Genomic DNA, 19,779 nt, shown 5'->3' on the forward strand with positions numbered 1-19,779 from the left:
ACCTTCCTAGGACTAATGGCCGCCACGTGGCGCGCAATTCAAATAAGTAAGTTCCCGCGCCGCACCCTGTACATCAATAAAATACGCTAATAAAATACGCTAATAAAGTACACCAACAAAATACACTAGTTTAATACACTAATAAAATATACTAATAAAATACACTTATGAAAAACAACAATAAAATACACCATTAAAATACGCTAATAAAGAACACATATAAAGTACACTAATAAAGTACATTAATAATATACACTAATAAAATACACAGGGTCTCATGGATAGCTATTGTATCGCTATCTCATGGATACCAAGGTAGTCTTGTAGGTAACTATCATAAGATAAAGAATTATAGCGTTGTGCATTACTGACATTGATGCAACAGGCGAGGTGAGATTGCTTAAAAGGATCAAATACGGATCAAGAATTCTTAACTCTTTAGAGCGGTGGCTCGTAATGAGACAAACATAACCAAAATACTTTCTTAATTTGAATTTTTTCACTCAATTATAGTAAGTGCAATTTTAAGGCAATATATTCTTTATTGGAAATTTTGAGCAAAGAACATTCTATTATGTGCTAATTATTCACAAATAAATGGTATTCATATGTCATTATTTAGGTTAATTGCAAAGTGTTTGCACTCGTTTGAAAGCTACAAACAAGACGCGTTGAACAAAGCTACTACCATGGATGTACATGCAATAGATTTTGCGTAATGCAGTTGGAAAGTTATGTAAAATGAATATTTTATACATATATTTATATATAAAAAGTCCCATTTATAGCCTATTATTCACGTTAAATTGAACATAAATAGGTCGAAAGACGCGTGCTGGTACCTTGAATGCAAATAATTGGCAATGGGAAAGCTTCGGCTACAATATCAAGACTTTGTGGGCATATTCTTCTGTTTTCAATGAATTTTACTTTATTTGGCTCCCCTGAACAATTTAAAAATCCAAAAAACGCCATCTTAAAAAAATTATAACTCCAACAGTTTTTAAGCTACGGCAATGAGAGACATAACATTCGATTTGTATAAACAATACCTAGCGACTCTAGAAGCCTTTTTTTTAATATGTGCGTGGTTTGACTTATATATGGGAGGTGGAGGGGGTGGGGGGGTAAAAATGTGAAAAAAATGGGAAAAACGCGAATAAAAAAAAACGATGAGGAAAATGAAGAATCGGGGCTCTACAGTCGCTAGGTATTGTTGTTACAAATCGAATGATATGTGTCTCGACATTGTAGCATGTGATTTGCAAAAGTTATAAACTTTTTTAGAGTACCCCTTATTTGCCATTTTCTATTAATTCCACGTTTTTTTTTATTTTTTTTAATTTACATGAACAAAAAGGTCTTAGATTTCTGTTTTACATATGTGTACCAAGTTTCAAAATGATCCGTCTGTAAACAAAAAAGTTTTGATGGAGGGTAGCCGGTCCCCTTAAGTAAAATCTAAAGGCTTTATCTATAAATGTAGCGGGAGCGCTGTAGCGGCAAAACCTCGTATCGCTACTTAAATATGTAGCGGGCGCTACTGCTACCGCTACATTGCCTTAAATGTAGAGCCGCTACCGCTACCGCTACTGAAAATGTAGCGGCCGCTACATGTAGTGCGCTACTGCCCACCTCTGGGTACTGAGATGACAAATATTGTACTTATTTTAACAAGAAATTAACACGTTTTTAATGTAACGAGGCACTGAGAAGACCAATATTGTACTTATTTTAAGAAGAAATTAACACGTTTTTAATGTAACTAGGTCCTGAGATGACCAATATTGTACTTATTACAAGAAGAAATTCACTCATTTTTAATGGAACGAGGTACTCAGATGACCAATATTGTACTTATGTTAAGGAGAAATTACCACGTTTTCAATGTAACGTGGTACTGAGATGACCAATATTATACTTATTTTAAGAAGAAAATAAACCTCAAACACGTTTTTAATGTAACGAGGCGCTGAGATTACCAAAATTATATTTATTTTAAGAAGAAATTAAGACGTTTTAATGTAACGAGGTTCTGAGATGACCAATATTATACTTATTCTAAGAAGAAATTAACACGTTTTAATGTAACGAGGCACTGAAAAGACCAATATTGAACTTATTTTAAGAAGAAATTAACAGGTTTTAATGTAACCAGGCACTGAGATGACAATGTTGTATATCCGACAGCGCGTTGTGCGCCGCCAGCTTCTGAAGGCCATATGGAGCGCGCGTTGCCTGGCGAGGGGCGCGTCGTGCTGGACACCATGAGTCCGACTGCCCTGCTGCTGGTGCTGCTCTATGAGGGTCAGCCCTTACCAGACCTGCCACTGCCCTCACCAGACCTGCCACTGCCCTCACCAGACCTGCCACTGCCCAGGTGCACGAAGCTCGTGCGCTCATCTCTGACAGTTTATTCTTTGTATTGTAATTTTGCTCATTGACATTTTTAGCGCATTTTCTCATTTAGGGAAAAAATGCCCCATTGTGCTCGTCATGTCCGTCCGTCCGTCTGTCCGTCCGTCTGTCCGTCCGTTCGTCTGTCCGTCCGTCCGTCCGTCTGTCCGTCCGTCTGTCCGTCCGTCCGTCCGTCCGTCTGTCCGTCCGTCTGTCCGTCTGTCTGTCTGTCCGTCCATCCGTCCATCCGTCCAGGGTTTATATAATAAGATTTACCAGGGTTTCTATAATAAGATTTACCAGGGTTTTTATAATAAGATTTACGAGGGTTGATATAATAAGATTTACCTGGGTTTATATAAGAAGATTTACCAGGCTTTATATAATAAGATTCAGCAGAGTTTATATAATAAGATTTACCAGGGTTTATATAATAAGATTTAACAGGCTTTATATAATAAGATTCAGCAGAGTTTATATAATAAGATTTACCAGGGTTTACATAATAAGATTTACCAGGGTTTATATAATAAGATTTAACAGGCTTTATATAATAAGATTCACCAGGGTTTATATAATAAGATTTACCAGGGTTTATATAATAAGATTAACCAGGGTTTATATAATAAGATTTATAATAAGGTTTACCAGGGTTTATATAATAAGATTTAACAGGGTTTTTATAATAAGATTTACCAGGGTTTATATAATAAGATTTACCATGGTTTATATAATAAGATTTACCAGGGTTTATATAATAAGATTTACCAAGGTTTATGTAATAAGATNTCCAGGGTTTATTTAATAAGATTTACCAGGGTTTATACAAGAAGATTTACTAGGGTTTATATAATAAGATTTAACGGGGTTTATTTAATAAGATTTTCCCAGGGTTTATATAATAAGATTTACCAGGGTTTATACAATAAGATTTATCCAGGGTTTATATAATAAGATTTACCAGGGCTTATACAATAAGATTTACCAGGGTTTATACAATAAGATTTACCAGGGGGTTTATATTCTCAAGTAACCGCAGCACCAAACATTCCTTCACAGCCGAGACATCACTGGGCCCCGAGTTCCATACTGGCTGCACTGAGCGACGTAGATAGAGGTAAATTTTCGCCTTTTCTGCTGAAAATCGAAAATTACAGTGATTTTTGATCCCGCGCTTAAGCTGATTTGACATTGAACAATTTCTAATATATTGAACTTTCATATGGATAATCTTGGCCACGACCATTAAAATAGTTTTTTCATCGCTGCCTTTCATTTGAAAGATAAATGATTGATCTTTACTTGCAGGTACCTCATAAACAAATTAAAATATTTTTGAACTTTCATATGGATAATCTTGCCACAACCATTAAAAAGTTTTCTCATCGGTGCCATTCATCAGAAAGATAAATGCTTGACTTGCAGGTCCCGCATAAACAAATTCAAATATTTATGAACTTTCATTTGGATGAACTTGCCCACAACCAATAAAAAGTTTACTCATCGGTGCCCTTCATCGGAAAGATAAATGCTTGATCATTGCTTGCAGATACCGCATAAACAAATTCAAATATTTTTAAACTTTCATATGAATATACTTGCCCTAACCATTAAAATGTTTTTTTCATCGGCGCCTTTCGTCGGAAAGATAAATGCTTGATCTATACGTGCAGGGTCGCACAAACAAATTCAAATATTTTTGAACTTTCATATGGATCATCTTGCTCACAACCATTAAAAAGTTTTTTCATCGGCGCCTTTCATCGGAAAGATAAATGCTTGATCTTTACTTGCAGGTAACAGGTTGGCTGCAGTGAAGCACAAGCTGCGCCGTGAGGTGGAAATTGTCTACGAGAAATATCTTAAGGCTGCACAGACCTCTCCTCGCGGGGTCCTTGCGAAACTTAACAACATTGCTAGCGTCATCAGTAAAGCGGGGCAGAAACAAGTACGTTTTCTTCTTGAATTATACCTTTTACCAGCACATGTGGCGTGTAAAGAGGTTTTTCTCTTCAAATTAATTGATGGCATCCAATCGGTTTAATATTTATTGCGCTCAATGTTCTAACTTTGCTGTATTTAAATCGATTTATTATCGTTTGGCATAAACTAGTTTCTGTGAAACATCAGGGCTACCTTGGAACAGAGAAGCATTTGCTTATAATTTCTCTCATATATACTATTGGATGTTGGATGCGAGGCATGTTCTTGCAGTCAGTGCCGCTGTAGCTGCGCTATTTGTCCTTCATGTGGTTGCCACACAGTTCGAAATTCTCGCAGTCATTGCGGCCGTTCGCCGCAGAGACGTTCGCAAACGCTCAAATCTAGGCCGTTGTTGCCGACTTCACCTCGCGCCAAGCAGTCTAGCGATGATATGGCCTCATCTGCCGCGAACAGCGCGAGGCCTCGGTCGGCAAAAGCTGCGGCAGGCAACTGGTCGCACCTCTGCCGCGGCCTACGTCGAATATGCCGGCGGTAACGGTTCAAGCTTTGAGGAGGCAGGGAGAGGAAGGGGGTGAAGGGTGGGGAAGGCGGAAGAATATTGAAAGAACCTTCTAGGCATGAATCTCAATATGGAGCTTTTACCGGAAGAAACTGATTGAATTATTCACTTATTTAATTTCTCTAAAATTATGAGGTTTACATGAGTTTTTATTTTCTACAGTTTTCTCGAAAGTTCTATTCTATTCTATACAGTATACTACAGCGAATCCATGTCGCCAGTATTTGTGGAACTAGTTCCATCCAGTATTGTGTGTGTTCAGTTTATTGACATAAATTCGATGAAAAACGCGAAATCGGTATATAATCTGAAAGTAAATATAATATAAATTTACAAAATAATAGAAATACTAAATGAACGCAAACGGTAACTGCCAGGCTACTGCGCATGCGCGACAGCGAACACTGCACTGACTGCAGCGCATGCGCAGTTGTCTAAGTTCTAGTCTCCGCCCTATACAGTGGTGTGGCCGGGAAGTACCTAGAATGTACGTGTGGTGCAGTGCACACGACCCGAATTCGGTTAATTTTGGATAAATATTGGAGGTAAGGAACAGATAAAACGTCAAAATTTAATGTATTTACATTTTCATCCGGTTTAAGATCTCATGCGCAACTATCAAGGGGAAATTTTGGTTACTGCAAGTCATGAAACATTGATTCTCGTTCAAGGATTCATCTCCAGCCTAACTTACTGTATTGCTATCGAAAGGCACGCTTGCCTATTGAATCCGTTGTCAATCCACTCAATTCTAGTTAAACGTTATGATTATGATTTGAAATGAACTTTTTGTCTCGGAGTTATGTATAAATGTGCCACCGTAAAAATTTCGAGAAGCCTACTTTATTTCTATATTAAATTAGCTGATATTTTTAAACTGATCGAGATGACAGAGTCAGTTAAACTTAGCACGTCTGTAAGCTCGTATTACTGGTCACAGGTTCACTGATCAAAACTGATGGAATCCATTTTATTGCAGGCAAATGTTGAATGCAGCTAAACCCGACTATAACTTTGCCCGCGAAGCAGTCGAGGTCCGAGAGGAATCGGGTGAACATTCTCTCAAGTTTCACGGCATTGACTGCATCGATATCGGGTTCAGGAGGGACATGATATGCTGTCAAATTTCTGCTTATTGCACCACACGATGATTGTTAATAAAGGTAAGAAATCAAATGGACGCCTAAGTTTGCATCTCTACTTCATGATGAAGGGACTTTTTCCTAGTTGCGCTGCGTGCAGCATGGCGGATGCTGTCCCAAACTCCCATTGTCACACGACCTAACTAAGGTGCTTGCTCGTACATGTTCAAAGACGACGCTATCTTCAAGGCACTAACTATACAGATGTCAGAGAACGATGCATCGCAGGTAGCATTTTGCCAGGCACAAGTTGTACAAAAGATAAATACTTGTTCCTACTTCATATCTCAGAATGACTGCATTAAAATTCGCTTTATAATTTTGTATGTGTTCGTTGTTACATAATTCCCCATGCCCTCCACAATTATTATATATAGCTCCACAAAGTAGAGGAGCTATATATATAGTGGAGGGCGTAGGGATTTTTTTTGGCTTGAAATTCACGTTCGGCCACCTCTGGCCTGCGGGATTTTTGCGCAACGGTCCCGCCAATCGCGGCAACCACCTTCGCGATAGCGCGGAAGCTGGCAGTGCCTGCCGTCCTGGTCGCTTGCGGTAGGACAGACTGACTGCGGCAGCAGGCCCTTTCCAGTCCGAGAAGAGCTGCCACAATATTGCGCTGCTGTGGACATTCCTGCGCTGTTGGCCACCCTGGCGTTGCGCTGGGGCGAGCGTTGGCGCAGGCAAGTTCACCCGCGGCTGGCTTCCAGACTGCGGCGATTTCTGACTGGGCATGCAGGTTCACGCTGGCAACGTGTAGAGTGGGCTGCGTTGACTCTCAATTATTTTATTCGATCAGCGGTTGCGGTTACAATTATAGGTAGAATTTGAAGTATATGAAATTGATATTTCACTACATTTGTTGATACATCATGTTGATTGTTTCAACATACATACTTCATTATGTTGTCAGTGTTTGTATTATTTCGATTTCAATTATATCTCCTGCGAATTATTGGTTGTCCTTATTACCTCTAATTGCAGCAGGTGATCCTTACAAAGAAAAAACGGCAGTTTTTTCTAATATATTTTTACAAAAATCAAAGTTTCACTTGCTACTGCTACAATTTTCCTGATGAATTTCAATATATCGATATATTTCAAATTACCAGTCATATCTAACATGGATTTTATGTAATGTTGGATGTTTCCGTCTTTGATGCTTCTCTAAAATCTGTGGTTTTGAACGCACGCAAATTTTAAAAGCAGTTGAAGTCGTCGCGTCGACGCTCGCCTGCTCCTCCACAGCGCGCAACTCGCGCGCCTCTTGAAGCGCCCGGTCCAGTGACCAAATTCAGTTAATTTTGAATAAATTGGATGAATAAATTCCACTGTATTAATGAAATGTAACTAACTAGTCATTTATGATTTGGATTTGGCGGAATTGTATTTTTTATTGAATTCTTGTTCTCGTGATAACATATGAAAGTTAAATCTTCAATAAATATTTTGTTTTTCGACCCATTTTTGACAATGATAAAAAGAAATATTCGACTAGTTCATATTCTCAAATCAAAAAGTCATATTAATAAAATTATAATTGAAAAAAATTCTTTTACGGCCTTTTTCCGAAGTTTTAAACAATAAACAGAATTTCGCAAACTAAGTTAAGTAAATGAAACTAGAGTCAAGTCCCATAGTATCACTTTAATTGTCTAGAATATAGTTCTGGTTATTGGATTTGGGGACCGGCTGTGAGACCGACCGCGAATTCTGGCCGTAAAATTGCCCGACACGTATAGCTTGTGGCCCGATACCACAACTACGTGTAAGTTGTCATGGGCATATTTGTGCAGTTTCTGGGTATTCATTTCAGTGGTCAACTGAGAACTTAAAATATGTACAAAATAAAAGACATTTTCCTTTAAATTTGAAGTCCAATATAAATGAATATCGGCGGATATCGTGAATATTTGCATGAACTTGAAAGGCAATTCAGACGCAGTTTTGTTGTCAGAATAATTGTTTACGCTAAGAAACCGAGAGGAAATCAGTCCATGAAAATTTTGATGAAATGCGAATATAATGACGACGCACAAAACTTTCTGAGGCGCATGTTTCAGCGACGGTTCAAATTTTTGTAAAGTCATTCCTCTTGATAAATGTGGGATTAATGGAATGCATTGATAAATAAATGACGCAATCGAGGACTTGATTCCAGAATTATGACTGGGACAGTTGCGCCGGCGAGTTCGGAGAAGTGTCGATCCAGTGAACAGCTTTGAAGTATAACAGCTCTCAACCTGCTACCGACGTCCACACTGTTTATTAACGTTTTTGATTGTAAAACTATTCCCTACGAGAAATTCGTTTAGTTGATATCAGAGCTACGATGAATTCTTGGCCGTGATTTGTGATACTTTGGTGCTGGCGCGAGTTCAATTGTCAGAAGCTGGGCACTAAGAAATGTTCACCCAAGTATAGTCATATTGGAATTAGTTCATTATAAATTCAGTATTTAGTCTATTTATCACAAAATTTCCTCATATTTTGGGGCACGGTTGCTGGAATTTACACTTACTGGAACATGCAAGCACTTACCAAATGATTCAGCTGTTCTTGCTTAAAATTTTCCATCCATACCGGCAATGGACACCGGTTAAGGTTTTTCAATATAAGTCTATATAAAACCATACAACATGTCAAACGTTCACATGCGGTATTGCGCGGACACGATCGAACTGCACTTGCTGAGCCCGAAGTTTATCTGTCAGCAATGATGTTTTTTCAACTCGATCACTTATTTAACGGGACAAACGATATCAAGTGCTAATAAATTATTTGAAGTTAAGCAATTAATGAAATTATTCATTGTATGTCTGCTATGCATAGCATATTCATGAAACAGAATCTAGCTGACGGCAACGAAGTTTGAATGTTAATTAGTTTAGTTAATTAGATTAGTCTGGGATACAAGCGTTTTCTAATGCTTTAATTTAATATATAGTGTTCAGTAGTTAGCTGAAGATATTTAAGTATGCCAAAAAATATGATGATTTCAGATATATTTAGTAAAAATTATCTATAGAATATTAACATATAATGAATAATGGAGAGATATTTCAAAGTGTATAGTTATAATGTATCGTAGTGAGGGAGAAAAAGAAGCGTCTGAAAATTACCGCGAGAAGGTAGCCTTCATGGTCCTTCCGTGAAGCCTTCTTGACGAATCAGAAATTCAATATTGTATATTTATTATTTAGATATATCTATCTGATTTATGGAAAGCCTACACCACGGCGCTGATTCGCTCCTTACGTGCATGTGAAATTTTATCAATTCTTATACAAGCTAACTGAAGTTTGGCATCGCTAAGGTTTAATGTGAATTAGAAGACAACAATTAGAACTAGACAGACAATCAACGTCCAACTCGAGGAAGACATGCGCATGAAACGCGCCTGATAGCCGAAAATGATCACCGCACTACAGCGCATGCATTCACCCCGAACCTCGTAGTGCCCAGCTGAGAGCAACACCAGCTCAATTGAACATTATTGGGGGAAACGCGGCTAAGACTTTCAAGATATAAACTTCTATCGTTCTTTTCATTTAATGATAATGGCCAAGAACCATTTCAGAGTTTGTGACACAATTTTTATTTACAACCTGTGATACGATTCTTCTTTACAAATGCCTTCAAATAATCATCAGCTAGGTAATGCCATCCATGCCCCAGTGCACAGCCTCCTCTGAGTAGCCAGTTACTAAATATTTCTTATTAACCCGTTGGGGCTCAAAAATACAGTCATATATAAATTTAAGTGCAATTAAGCAAGATATTGTGATGGGAGTGATTGATATAACAATAAACTGAATATGCAGTTAATCAGGCAAAATTCAGCACAAACTGAACTATTTCTGCCACTCAAGGACATAAAATGACTGACACATAAAAAATGGATTTTTGAATGTACTGCAAACCTACATCACCAATCATATTTCACTGATATAGCTCTATTATTAAAATTTGGAACATGTAGCAAGCTTTCTGATTATCTAGATTAATTTACTCATACTAGATTCTTTTCAGAATTCGATCCAACACACGGAAGGAAATTGCCGTGCCACGATTCAGATTAAATAAAAATAACGGGACTTATAGAACGAAGATCGCATATTGCGAGTAATTAAACTAATAACATTCCAGAGTACCAATAACCATCCAATAGTCGCAATTATCGAGAAATTTGACCTGTTTAATATGAATTTTTTCCTATAAATATGTTAAAGGTTCATAGGTGTGTATATTCAGTTATAAGTAAAGCACGCTTGAGCGTCTGCAACTTGGTGGACAATTGCACGAACTTTTCTGAGTGTCTCGCCTATTTGTACAATTACAAATGGGTAGCACTTGCTCAGCCACAGCCTCCAGAGTCCTGACTGAGCCACGCGTGCAGCCCTAACAAGAAAGTAGTCTCCCTTGCAATCGAAAACTCTCTCGTCTCGTTTTTCATGTTGCCGGATTTCATGGATAGGCTTAGGAAAATCAGTTCCGCTAACGATTTTCAGGCTATTACATCTTCCAATAAATTCACCTGCAGAATGCTTCATTCTTCACTGCTTGTTGTTGTGTTTCTAACTTCTAGGAATCTAGGTCCATTTCTTTTGAAAAGCATTTAATAGGATTCCGATCCGCGACTCTCGCATGAGTCCTTTAATCGTTGATTTTGTTTTTTTTTTGCTATAAAACTCAGTGTGTTGTCAGGAAATTACATGAGATGAATTTAAATTGCAGCGTCTTAACTTGAAACCTATTTTGCTGCTCTCATTTTGAAAATCCATATCGATGTTTGAAAAAGAATTCGATTGTAATAATAATTTATTGCAAGTTGAAATCGTACGAGAGTTGATGACACACATAGCAAGATAATCGAATATGCCAATAAAATATTCTTATTTCTGTATATTCAGTAGAACTTTATGCATTTGTACCCCTATTGAGAATAGGAGAGAAAGTGTAATTAGTTAGATTATAAGTTATGCAAGGGAGGTTAATGAAGAAGCGATTGTATCTATGGAAGTAACCGCGAGGAAGAAGCCCTCACGGAACGTCAGTGATGCTGCTTTGATTAAGTAGATGGTAAATATTGTATAATTATTGCTTAACTAGATGTCATGAATTAAATTTGTAATTTTGATCATTATTCACATTAATTGCAAAGTTTTTGCAATCGTTTGAAACTGCATACAAGCCTTGAAAATACGATAAAATTTGGGCTTTCAAAGTTTTTCTGCGCGAAATAATGGGATATTTTATTTGAAGTGAAGCGTGTATCAATAAATGGAATCAATTAATAAATCTTTGACTACTCGGCCGCGTCGAAAGCCTTAAGTTTAGGTCTAAGTTTTTGAAGTGCCCAGTAATTGGAGACGAAAGTGCTATTCTGAAAAATATTGTGACCTGCTGCAAATGGAATCTAAACTAAATAAGAAATTTACCACCGACATGGTCACGTGCAAAATTATAAAATTGGTGCGGCCAATTACTGCGGGGCACTTGTATCCAACAGCTTCTCCTGAGCGCAAAATCGAAATATGCAAATTCTTTAAGCTTTTCGACGGTAAAATAGCGCAATTTATTCATTTTTGACATCATATACAGAAATTGTCTATACGAAATAGACGGAATTTGGAATAATTGATTCCAATATTGGACAAAACTTTGGGAAGCAAGGAAACTAATCAATAGGAATTGAGGTCAAACAAAACACGATTACAAGCAAGTTTCAAATAGTAGATTCTTTTATGAAATTAACTAAATGGCATTAATGCCATCATCCCTAAGCTTGTTCGGTACTGCCTCCAAAATTTGCGGTAGCGACTCCACTTCACTGGGTGTGAAGAGGCAATGGAGTTGCGCCTTGCTTCCGCGTCTGCCCAACCCGTAAATCCTGGACAATCAAAAACGAAACGGTGATTACAGTGATCATGAAAAAAAAAAATGCTCGGACGTTAAAAGGGCTCAATGCGAAAAAGGTCCTTTTTAAGGAAAGGTGAAAGAGGGCTGCGCATCGTAGCAAAAAGATAATCCGAGTCATTAAAAGGGTTTACCATACGTTCGTATAAGTTATAAGGTTTTTATTGCTATAAAGTTAATAATTCAACAAATGTTTTAAGGAATAGTTTCAAAATTGATAATTACGGGCTTATTCTTTGTTCGGGTCATAAGTGAAAGGGAACAGGATTTAGCACCTCACTACCACCCACTCCGTGCCTACGAAGGTGGGGTGACGTACCTGAGGTACTAAAAAATCCCTCGGTGAACGTCGGTGCGTAGCTGGTCCAGCGGCTGGTACACACCCGCGCAGATGTTGCCGGGGCCAAAAAACGTAGTCGTAGCCAACGTGGTAACCAGGAGTGCCGAAGGAGGTCATCGTAGTGCTGACAACACCAAATCCAGCACGTGCCCAATGCTCGCATCCAAATCCCAACCGTACTCGGGCGAGGCTTCCGAAGTTAAGCTTCTACTCCATGAATGCTAGAACAGGTTCGAGGCTGTACATCTCGGTGGCGTATCAATGAAGATCCCACAAGGAAATGTGAACTGACGTGAAGTCAATCAAAACAGGGGTGAAGTGAAGCAGCACGGGCGATATTAGTTTCACCTCAATTGTACTCGTTAAAACTGCATGACGCGTCACCCCAAGTAAAGCACAGAGTAAGTAGTAATGAGGCTATGACCCGAAAAGCTTTAACTACTCAAAATTATAGAAAAACTAATCTTAGTTTTTTGTTTAAATATAGTTTCAATGCGACTCTACAATTACTTGAGTTACCCTATCAAATAACTTTTCCTCGTTGATTCATATATACCTAAACAATCGAAATTACTTAATTTATTTGAAAAAAATATCGTGTGAATATTTTTTAAATTCACAGTATTACATCATGGATGAAAGATACTATGAAATTAGCGTAATTTTACATTAAATTTCATATCTCACATGACTTATGTATGTATGAGGCACTCACCTCTTGAAACCTACAATAATGGGATGGTATAAAAATGCTTTAATGTGATTTGTAACTTTTAGAGGTCATCGTAACGGCTAACCGTGAAATGTTATAGGAGCTGATTTATTAGAAATCTGAAGGTAACTCATATCCGAGAAAAATGTCGCCACCTGTATAAGGTTGTGAATTCAATGTCGGATGGCACCGGTTGGAAATCTTCGACAAGAGAGATGGACCGAGCCCTAGGCCAGTCGTTACGCAGCAATCCTCCCGTGAGCAACCCATGTCTAGGCATTGTTGACCGTAGCCATTGCGTCATCACCTGCTTTGTTTAAACTCCACTAATCCTGCCTTTAATGGTGATCGTCTCGTACAATCTGGTGTAGAGTGAAGTTTTGGTTCGAACTTGCCTCTCCACGCGACTAATTTACATAGTAGAAGTTTGGTTTGACTTTGGTGATGTTGATAAGAAACGCGCTTATGCATATGATCGAAGATTCATGATCCCAATTCCTGCAAATTGGTAAGTAAAATCACTCCAGATCGAACATTTGACCAACATTTATAGCAACAATTCTACAAATATTCTTTTTATTAGCCATTATATATATAGTTTATGTTTATATATACATTCGTTCTGAGGCTCTGAGCTTGGGAAGCGTCGTGGCGTAACTGACCGGCATCAATGAAGTGGATGAAGGTCTAAGTGGCCGGCATCAGAGAAGTGGATGAAGGTCTAAGTGGCCTTTATCAATTCAGTGAATGAAGGGCTAGATGGCCGGCATCAATGCCGCGGATGAAGGTCTAAGTGGCCGGCATCAATGAGAAGTGGATGAAGGTCTAAGTGGCCTTTATCAATTCAGTGAATGAAGGGCTAAGTGGCCGGCATCAATGCAGCGGATGAAGGTCTAAGTGCCGGCATCAATGAAGTGGATGAAGGTCTAAGTGGCCGGCATCAATGCAGCGGATAAAGGTCTAAGTGGCCGGCATCAAACTATACATCAAGTGTCCACACAACAACTGCGTTCTCATCAAGGTATCTGACAAAAAATATCATTAAATTTGAATCATAAAATAGCTGATATTTTTTGCTAAACTGAGTGATCCAGCAGGATTGATGTTGAAATAATCATAACTTCACTTCAAGACATTAGGAAGAATTTTTGAGCTGTGAATCATTTTCAGAGATATGAATCTAAATTTCTCATCAACTACCCTGTTGCTGTCTTGTAGATATTGTGCCAAACTTAATAATGTAACTTGCATGGATTTTTCTTCATTATTAGGTGAATTATGGGTTAATATAATCTTATTTTATGTTGATCACTGAGGCACATGATTGTTTGATTACTGAAATGACGGAAATAATTAAGTCAATGATAACTATGGATATGCCATTTCAATTTGAATTCAGTTACAATTTTAGCAGGTACAAACAGTAGGATTTCAGATTCAACAATTATCAATACTAACAATTATATACATGTTAATATAATGATTCTATAACTTCTTACACGTGGCACATAATTCCATTATTAATTAAAAAAAACTTTTTTTGAAGGTTACCAAAAATCCTAAATAAGTGTGAACAGGAATTGACCGACCTTAAATCCTAATCTGGCCTTTAAACTCTAAATATATCTAATCATATCAAGTTTCTTTAGAAGTTGAGACCAATAACCTTATTTTTCTTCATGTAGAAAGTTTACATCATCCCAAGTGCTCATCAAATAGCTATAAACCTCATGAAGTGTTTCACCACCTGACTTTTCTCATGATTTCATTTACTGTACTCCATTACAGATCAGAATCACTCATGACTAAAATACAATTTTTGAGGTGTCGTGAAGAATGCATTTTTCATTTAGGCAACAACAATAAAAGTTACAATGTTCCTAAGGAACATGAATTGCTTCACGGTAGCTATAACCTATACTATAATTCCCCCCCCCCAAAATAGCTTCTGATCTGCTACTTGTTATTACAGCTATTCTTGCGAGTTGAGACGGTTGCTCCAACCTCGACGCTGATGATGGATTGAGCGGTTCAGCTATTGGTCCTACCTGTCTCGACTTCACTCCTTCGGGAGCAGCCGGACTAAGGAAATACCTTGACAAGCAGTAAGTTGATTGTGAATTTGATGTACAATGTAATCTGTGCAACACATGATAAATTATTAAATTGTATTTAGCATTACCATTATATTATTAAAAATATGTCTAACCAATATTCAACGCTCCTTTCAATAATGACCTAGTCGTAGCAGCCTTGCTGACATTTGTTAGCAAGGCCTAATTGTCGTTAGGTGAAGCTGCACAGCTCCAAGGAGTATTTCAGCTATTTCAAAGATGCCGTAAACAGGAGTGACTTTACCATAAATTGGCATGAGTTCGTCTAGCAATAAGATGGGTTTTGCATCATACATTGCATCAGTCAGATTGTGTTGAACAAAGTGGCAGTACTAAGAAAAGTTGACTCATAATTCACAGCAATCCCAGTAAAGTTTTCAGCTGAAATTCAGTCATACACCTTGCTTACAATAGCTTTAATAGTGACCTGTAAAGTGATTTGACCATTTAAAATTATTTTCAGGCGATGGCGCAACGTTGAAGATGACTGACTGGGGCTTGGCCCGGTATACCTGGTAGCCAGGGTTCATCCTACCGCCCCATCTTCCTCATATGTCCAGCAGCCAGTTCTTGGACTCACACGTGGACGACCTCACGATCTTCGTGTCGTCCTCGATTCTTGACGCTGCGGAGGCTGACCTCGCTGGGCTTCTTCGGGGCGCCTCCGACTGGTCTGCCTCCAAGAAACTGGACCGTGCAAGTCATCCGTCACGTTCATCACCACAGACACCCACCAATCCCGCTCACCCCCTTCCGCCACTATCTGCAACGGCAGTATCCCTCTAGACTATAGAGTCTAGATAAAACTCCCAAAATTCTAGGCGCACCTCGGATACCCACTACACGTTTTCACCAAATGTCAGAGCTACAGCCACTAAAGCGGTGGGCTCTCTACGTATCCTTAAAGCCCTGGCTGGCACTAACGGAGGTTTATCCAAGGAGGACCTCATCGTCACCTACCGGACAATCATGCGCCAGATCCTCGACTGTGCTGCCCCACCACCGATTGCATCAGAAGAGGCCTCGCTTCCTCGCCTCCACCGCACTTCGCTATCCCATGCAGCTCCGCTCGGGATACTGTAGTTCCCTGGAGTACTACACCGTAATTCAGGGTCGGACGCTCCCCCAGCTGCCCGAAAAGCGGGGACCCCCTCCAGCCGTCCAGCACGTCTTTACCTGTCCCTCCTTCCCACGTCCCTCAGCGTCTCCTCATTGTGGGGCAGTCCCGAAGAGGCGGCGGCGTTCCTGGCCACCCTTTCTGCCTTCGCCCATCTCCCTCCACTTCCGGTACCTCTCCCTCGACCACCACCAGAGCCTAAAGCCCTGCTAGTGTGACGCCGGTGCCAGAAACAATAACTGGGGCTTGGGAGCTTCGTGAGCCACATTCAAACCATATCCCATGGTACGCATGATTTTGGACTGTGGGAGAAAATGGCGGTATGACGCTCCTGCAGCATCTGTTCACTATACTGGTTCATCTTTCCTTAAGGGGGGAAGCTGTGAATTATATAACTGCTACCGCGCTACAGTCTTCTGTACAGCGGGTGTGATTACCGCCCACCGGTGAGCTCACTGCACTTGCTACAGCTGGGTCAATCAAAGTGTCACGCAGTCCTTCCGTCCTACAATCTTGAAATTGGGTTCCGACCTTCAGCTAACTGCATCAAAAAAATAATGTAATGAAGTGGGACTGGTCAGTGCGTCGAAATTGAACCTTGCCAACTCAACAATTCATTCTTGATAAACATTAAAAGCTTTCGGCGAAGACTAGAAAAGGCTAAAAAATGATATTGGTTAATATTTAGAAAACTCTTCTCACTATTTAGTTTAATTGACAAGTGCCTGGGAAGTTATTCAATATCAAGATTATGATGATTGAGGTTAAAATATAATTTACCCATCCGGCCCTAGTTAAATAAGAACCTTATTTTATTTTGTTATACATCTTACTCGCTCCTGCTGTGTAAATAAATTTCATATGTTACAAATAAACTGTGATTGATTAGTTAGGAACAAATTTGATATTGAATTGAAGGAAATAAGTTGATCAGAAAGAATTTGACACTTGTCACTATTTTTTAGTGGTTTAGTTTCTTATATATTTTTGCAATTTTACAAGCATTTCTTTAACGATCGGAATTTTATGACGCAAACGTAACATTCTTATTTCTCAAGTTTGCTGGACGTCTCCCTGATGAATTAATAGTTTGTCGATGAGTTTATAAAGTTTGTTGATGAGTTGATGAAGTTTGTTGATGAGTTGATGAAGTTTGTTATCAATTTCATTGTGATAAAGTTTGAAACTCGGTCCTTCATGCCATACTTTGAATCCTAAATCAAATCAAAGTGTATTACAAACACGAGCCACATGTTTTCACGGTCAGAGTTATTATCGGTGTTAAATTTTTACGACTGCAAAAACCTATTTTTCGATAAAGCCTATTATTATTTCCTTTTTTGTCTACTTCATCTCATGTCATAGTTTGCTTCTATGTTTCAACTTTTTTAACGAATAACTGCTTTGAGTAACAACCATGATTAACCTGTTGAATTGTATTCTTCCAATCATTGAGTATAGGCTCTGAACCAAAGATTGAAATGTTATGGCATGATTCGAGATTTTTATTAATATATGTTATGAAATTTATTTGCAAGTTTGCCAATGTCAATATTATAGGAGAAAGTGCGGTAAAATGTGGCATACGGAACAGAAGGATACGTCCATTATTTTATGAATTAAAATTTAATATTGAACAACAGCATAAGGTAATAATAGCACATAAGTTAGTGCATTGATTGTCGTAGCAGGGAGACGTGTTGCCCGGTCCTGCATTCCCTGGTTTTCAACATTTTGTTTAAAGTAAGCCAATTTAATATTTTTCTTATGGTATTAAACTTAATAAGTGTGTTTATTTTACGAACTAAATCCTAATTTTCTGTGTGATTAATTATTATACAATATAATCAAAATTAATTATATTGGATAATTAGTAACTTTGTTCATTAACAATAAAATCGCGGCGAATTGTTTACAACCTGGCTGTTCGGGGTACAAAGGGGCAATTCTCAAATCGAACGAGACGTAAGGACTGCATGGAAGATGATGGTATATGAAGAGACACGACATTAATTTGAGAGATTATGGAACTGTCGTAATTTCCTTTTGGTTTTTCGGGCACATTTCGTAAAATCGATGGTCGAAATTGTTCGATTGGGATAACCTTCCTGCTTAAAATTGGTAGATCTGATTAAATGTCGGGACGAATTTGTGAGGCATCAAAATTGGGGAAATGAATGTGGAAAATTAAAATGCATTTTGTATGAGTCATTAATAATTCCAATTTATAATTGTTGATGCTAAGTTTCAAATTTATTTGCAGTCTATGTAAGTTAGATATAACATAATTGTCTCCATATGTCATATTTTAACGAACGTTTTTAAGTTATCAAGCGAAAAACTATATACAGCATCAATTAGAAATCGGTCCACATATGAACCGATCTGAGGTCACTCTGCAATATGTGCACTTTTGCTAATCCTGCAGATCTAAGAAATGAGAGACGATGAGTAAATAAGAATTATTATTTAAAGTTCCCGCCGCCCAAATAAGATAAAAGTGGACATACGAGAACTTGCGTCAATTACTTTGGTAAAGATTATTCGTGAGAAATTGATCGACTGATGCTCCTGACTGACATGAACTGTTTTCGCGCATTAGATCATTACCTGAATTCGATTAATAATTCTATGCAATTATTACAGTACCTCAATGAATTGCTAAATAAATGAATTTCACATTCAACATAAGAAACCCAGATTAAATTTAAAGCTATTAATAAGTTTCTCTCAGACTCAGATCGGAATTTATTGAGTGAATCAACTTGGCGACGACGACGAAGAATCAGATGATCTGGCCAACAGCTGCAGCAAGAGCTATATAGACAAATTGTTCTTGTTGAAGTCTTGTATGTTGAAGTGTTGGATTACTTCATTTGCTCTGCTGTGCTACAAGTTCAAAATCAAGTAATCTGTGCCTGTGTATACCTAGTACTTCTAAGTGAATTGTGAAGACGATCAACTTTACGATTAGAAGAAAAATCGTGACACAAAAGTACATTTAAACTCGAGTGACAAATGCGTGAAAAGTTAATGTCGGTTAATAATTATAATTGATAATTTGTTCTCGCAAATCGTGTAGAAATAGCCTATAGTCATAACCTGGAAGATGGTGTCCCATCCCCAGACCTCGGAGGTTCAGTAGAGAACTCGAAGAAGTCAGACGATGAGATTGGATACGAGTCTCAGAAGAAGCAACAGGTAAATAGTAACAGGTAAAATACATGTTGAACAGCACAATAGACGAAAATTTATCCTGCCTTAATTTTAATGCTTATAATCATACCCTCGTACTAGTTTTTCGTCTGATAGAGACACTGTAAAAGATTTTCATATTTTATCAGAGACGATCATGGTCTGCCTTTGATGTACGGCATAAGTGTATGCGGTCATCAGATCAGTCCCACAGGGAGAGCTTTTCCTGAGTAAGATTCCCTCCTGCTGCTGTGCTGCCATACCTCAAATGAACTGTTGTTGGTAGCGGAGGCGTAGTGTTCTGAACAATTAAGTGTGTGCTTTAACCCAATACGAGTAC

The 19,779-nt window shown here is 38.4% G+C and overlaps 1 long non-coding RNA gene across 1 annotated transcript; it reads right to left on the bottom strand.

Moving 5' to 3' along the window:
* Positions 1 to 11,844: 11,844 nt before the first annotated feature.
* LOC125177738 lies at positions 11,845 to 12,597 on the bottom strand. The gene is made up of 2 exons (XR_007156640.1): positions 12,281 to 12,597; positions 11,845 to 11,935 (listed from the first exon to the last, which is right to left on the bottom strand). It is a non-coding gene; the product is annotated as an uncharacterized LOC125177738 (long non-coding RNA).
* Positions 12,598 to 19,779: the final 7,182 nt, after the last annotated feature.

The sequence above is a fragment of the Hyalella azteca genome, unplaced genomic scaffold (genome assembly GCF_000764305.2).
Source record: "Hyalella azteca isolate HAZT.00-mixed unplaced genomic scaffold, Hazt_2.0.2 contig4592, whole genome shotgun sequence".
Taxonomy (NCBI): domain Eukaryota; kingdom Metazoa; phylum Arthropoda; class Malacostraca; order Amphipoda; family Hyalellidae; genus Hyalella; species Hyalella azteca.